Raw genomic sequence first — 5632 nt, forward strand, 5'->3', positions numbered from 1 at the left:
AATTGTCATTCCAATTTCTTTTCTTCTTTTCATTTGAATAAACATTACAATCTCTTGTTCTAATCCAATTACAATTGTGCTACATCGACGGGTCATTGTATTCACAGCATTACATTCATCCGACATCTTCTTTGTTTGCTTCAGCAGATTCATCTGTTCAACCTTAGCAACCATAACAAATTCACTAGTCCACAGTAACAGCAGCAGGGTTCCTATCAGTTTCACCTTGTCCCCAAGGTGAAAGGAGGGAAACTGCAGATGAATTAAGTCATAAGGTTCCCAGGTTGCATCTAAGGGCGGCTTACCCTTCCATTGAATCAAAACGTCATGGCCATGTAGGTTACCCGCGGTCCCTAGTCTGACCCCTGACTGCCTATGGTTCTACCAGCATTTCCAACCCTTCACTGAGTTGTACGGTTAATTCCTCTATTGTTTGGAATGTACCCACAGCTTTTCTTAATTGGGACGCATGGAACATCGGGTGAATGTGGGCTGTGGGAGGCAAATTAAGGCGGTATGCCACTTTCCCTACTTTCCGTGTCACCGTGTAGGGCCCATAGAACCTTGGAGCCAGCTTCTCATTTGGATGGGAGGCCAATGATTTCCTTCTATACGGCTTAATCTTGAGCAGGACTTGGTCTCCAACCTCAAAACACACTTCGCGCCGTTTAGAATGAGCATAGTGTTTCATTCTGGACTGTGCACTGAGTAGTTGCTCCTTGAGTTCTTCTAAGATCAAGTCTCTTTCCAACAACTGTTGTTCTACGGCCGAGACTATGGTTGACCCCATTTCAAAACGTATCAGAGGTGGAGGCTCTCTTCCATATACAATCTGGAATGGGGTAGTTCTCGAAGAGACATGGTAAGATGTGTTATACCATAATTCAGCCCAGGGCAGCGAACTGTACCAAGCTCGGGGCTTGGTTGAAGCAAAAAATCTCAAGTATGATTACAACGTGCGGTTTAACCATTTTCGATTGCCCATCGGACTGAGGGTGATATGCGGTGCTCCTATTGAGTTTAGTTCCCTATAAGCAAAAGATTTCTTCCCAGAACTTGCTCATAAAAACCTTATCACGGTCCGATACTATGGATTTAGGCACCCCGTGTAAGCGAACCACCTCTTTAATAAATAAGGCAGCCACTGTACTAGCTGTGAAAGGGTGCTTTAATCCTATGAAATGTGCATACTTGCTGAAGCGATCCACTACCACTAAAATTGTGTCCATTCCCACTGATTTAGGCAAACCTTCAATGAAATCCATAGCAATTTCTTCCCATACCTGATCAGGTATAGGTAGTGGTTGCAAGAGACCTGCAGGAGACAACGCTAGGTATTTATTTTGCTGGCATAATGAATATTGGTTGATGTACTGCTGGATGTCATTTCTCATCCCTTTCCAGAACACATTGACTGCTAAGCGCCTATATGTTTAAGTACCCCGGAATGCCCGCCCAAGCTCCCATCATGGCCTTCTTGTAACAGTAGGGGTATTAAGGCAGACTTTCTTGGTATCACCAACCTTCCTTTGTATATTAACTGACCATGCGATAGGGAATAACCGAGTTGTGTTGGTCGGTCTGCCTCTATATCGTTCATGATTTTACTCATGCTTTCATCAGCCCTCACCTCTTCCATTAGCCTTTCCAGTGAAATCACCTTTGAAACGCTCATCGCCATCACCTCCACCCCTGGATTTATCCTTGAAAAATGAATCAGCTGCTTTGTTCTCGAGCCCCAGTCGATATTGTATGTCGAAGTGATACCCCATCAACTTAACCAGCCACCTTTGGTAATCAGGATTAACCACCCTTTGCTCTAGCAGAAACTTCAAACTTCTCTGATCGGTCCGGACTATAAATTTCTGACCCAGGAGACCATGCCGCCATTTTTGAACTGCAAAGACTATGGCCATTAATTCCCTCTCGTATACTGACTTATTACGGCTGTGTGGGTTTAAGGCATGGCTGCATTAAAACTACCCTAAGGCATCCGTCTCCACAACAAACTGTTTGCAAAAATCTGGAAGGGCTAACACAGAAATTGAAACCATAGCTTCCTTTAATTTTGGAAATGAAGCATCAGCTATTTCATCCCAGTAAAAGTTGTCTTTTCTTAACCTTTTGGTTAAAGGCCAAGCTAGTTGCCCGTAACCCTTCACGAACCATCAATAGTATCCGGTTAAACCTAAAAATCCACGAAGGTCTTTGAGATTTTGGGGGCTAGGCCACTCACACATTGCTTTAATTTTTGCCTGATCTGCTGCCACTCTATCCTTGAATATTGAAGTAGAATAGAATGGGAGTAATTTTCTCTTCTCATTCATTAGGTACAATACAGGTATATATATATAAAAAGATTTGTGGAGAAGATCCTGATTTCTAGGAACTAATTTACATTATTTAAGGGAAGTAAATTACAGCTATATACAGAAGATTAATATCCCTAAAAATATGAATCCATAATTATAGTAAATTGAAGATTCCCATATGTAGCTAGTTTGAATTCCTACACTCCCCCTCAAACTAGGCGGTATATACTCATTAAACCAAGTTTGGAACTTAGCTCAATGAAGTTCGGACGGAAGAGTGCCTTTGTGAGGATGTCTGCTGCTTGAAGCTGAGATGGAACATGTTTCAGTGATATAACATTGCTTTCTATCTTTTCGCTGATGAAGTGTCGGTCGATCTCAACATGTTTTGTCCTATCATGATGGACAGGGTTCTTGGCAATAGCTATAGCTGATTGGTTGTCACACATCATATTTATAGGACCAGAAATGCTGACTTTGAGTTCACCCAGTAGCCGTTTTAACCAGATTCCTTCACAAATACCCTGAGCTAAGGCTCGAAATTCTGCCTCAGCACTACTTCGTGCCACCACCTGTTGTTTTTTACTCCGCCATGTCACTAAATTTCTCATACATAGGAGCAATACCCTGAAGTTGATTTTCGGTCAATGGGGGATCCAGCCCAATCCGCATCCGTGTAGACCTCTGAGCGATTAAGAGTCTTTTTGAACATTAGCCCCTTTCCAGGATCCCGTTTAAGATATCTAAGAATACGGTAAACTGCCTCCATGTGTGTTTCTGAAGGATTGCTTAGAAATTGACTAACAAGGCTCACTGCAAAACTTATATCCGGACGCGTGTGAGTCAAATAGATCAACTTCCCTACTAAGCGTTGATATTGTCCTTTATCCACAAGCATTTCTTCAGCTTCAGACTTTAACTTTGTGTTAGGGTCCATAGGAGTGTCCACTAGCCTACACCCACTCATACCTGTTTCCTTCAAGAGATCCAAGATATACTTTCGCTGGGAAACTGAAATTCCCTTACTTGATCTAGCCACTTCCATTCCCAAAAAATATCTTAGATGTCCCAAGTCTTTGATTTCAAACTCTTTGGATAAGAGAAGCTTAAGTCTCCTCATTTCCTCTTCATAGTTTCCCGTGAGAACTATATCATCAACATACACTATTTACATAGTAATCTTACCGTTTGTGAAGTGTTTGATGAAAAGAGTATGATCAGCTTGAGACTGCAAGTATCCATCTTGTTTTAGCACCCTTGTAAATTTGTCAAACCATGCACGGGGTGATTGTTTGAGTCCGTACAGTGATTTTCGAAGCCGACAGACTTTGCCTCGTGTACAATTAGTTTCGAACCCAGGAGGCATATCCATATATACTTCTTCGACTAAGTCCCCATTCAAAAATGCATTTTTCACATCAAGTTGAAATAAAGGCCAATCTTGGTTCACAGCAATAGATAACAAAACCCATACTGTATTGAGTTTGGCTACAGGAGCAAATGTTTCCTAGTAGTCAATTCCATATGATTGAGTGTAGCCCTTGGCTACCAAGCGGGCTTTTAACCGTTCAACACTACCATCAGCCTTTTGTTTTACTGAGAAAATCCACTTGCACCCAACTGTTTGCTTTCCAGGTGGTAGAGTTGTTAGAGTCCATAAGCCGTTCTTTTCAAGGGCATGAAATTCTTCCAGAGTAGCAGCTCTCCACTCTGGGACTTTTAATGCGTCATGAACTGTTCTTGGAATCTGGATTTTGTCTAGAGTAGTCACAAATGCTCTGAATTTCTAGGAAAGTTTGGAGTAGGTCATATAGTTATGGATAGGATGCTGTGTACATGAGCGAATTCCCTTTCTCTGAGCAATAGGTAGATCCAAGTCTGGATCATATTTTGCAACCTCTTCAACACTGTATTCTGTGTTAGGTTTAGTCTTACCTTGCGCTATTTCAGGAATTGCTGAGTTCGGATTGGACTCCTGGTTTTGCTGATTTTGAACAGGCTGTTGAGGTTGTTTTCTCCTACTATAGACTTTTATTGCCTCATCAGGAAGGTGGAGATGTTTTGGGTACATTTCTGACTTATCGGGAGGTGAATTGGGTGACTTAAATGTGTTTGGAAAGCCAACTACTGTTTGTGGGCTTGAAGGTGATGGAGACTCCGGGTTAGGTGAGCGAAGAATTGAATTGAGTGGAGTTGGACTTGGTACTGGATCAATGAGAGTAGTCCAATCCCAATTTTGTGATTCATGCGTGTCTATCTCCCCCTGAATTACAGAATTGGGAAAAAATGGTTTATCTTCAAAGAATGTGATATCCATGGTGTGATAAACCCTTTTGGTGAGAGGAGAAAAACATTTATATCCTTTTTTGTTCGGTGAGTATCCAATGAAGATGCATTTGAGTGCCCGTTCATCAAGTTTCCCTCGGCTATGAGGGTGGATATGAATAAAGGTAGTGCATCCAAAAATTTAAGGGAAATTTGGGAAAGTAGGTGTGAGTTTGGATAGAGATCAAGGAGGAATTGCACTGGAGTTTTAAATTTTAACACACGTGAGGGCATTCTATTAATGAGATAGGTTGCGGTAAGAATAGCCTCGCCCCAGAATTTCTTAGGTACATTAGACTGGAACAGTAATGAACGAGCAACTTCAAGTACATGACGATTTTGGCGTTCTACCACACCATTTTGTTGAGGTGTGTCCACGCATGAGCTTTGATGGCCAATTCCATAAGATTGGAGATACGGACTGAGAATGGAGTTGAAGAAATCTCGAGCATTATCAGTTTTAAGGACTTGGATTTTGGCTTGAAATTGAGTTTGAATCATGGCATGAAAAGTTTTAAAGATTTGGCTGGTTTCAGATTTATCTTTCATGAGGAAGGTCCAGCTTAATCGGGTATGATCATCAACCAACAATAGAAACCACCTTGCTTCAGAAATATTAGGGATTTTGGTTGGTCCCCATATATCACCATGACTAAGAGAAAAAGGGAGAGTTGGTTTGTATGGACGTGGGATATATGTACTTCAAGTGTGCTTTGATAATTGGCAAACATCGCATTGAAATAACTTTGCATCTTTATTAATGAATAATGAAGGAAACAAACGACTCAAATACAAGAAATTTGGATGACCTAAACGGTAGTGCCACAACATGATTGCACTTGTTTTATTGGACTGACCTATTGACTCATGACCATGAACTGACCAACACTAGGGTCTGACACTAGTCTTATCATGACTCTGAGCTGGGATAGAAGAAGAGTCTACTTTGAGGAGATACAAGCCTGCACAAAGTTCAGCATTGCCAATCGTCTTCT

This window comes from Olea europaea, chromosome 10, assembly GCF_002742605.1.
Source record: "Olea europaea var. sylvestris chromosome 10, O_europaea_v1, whole genome shotgun sequence".
Lineage (NCBI taxonomy): Eukaryota > Viridiplantae > Streptophyta > Magnoliopsida > Lamiales > Oleaceae > Olea > Olea europaea.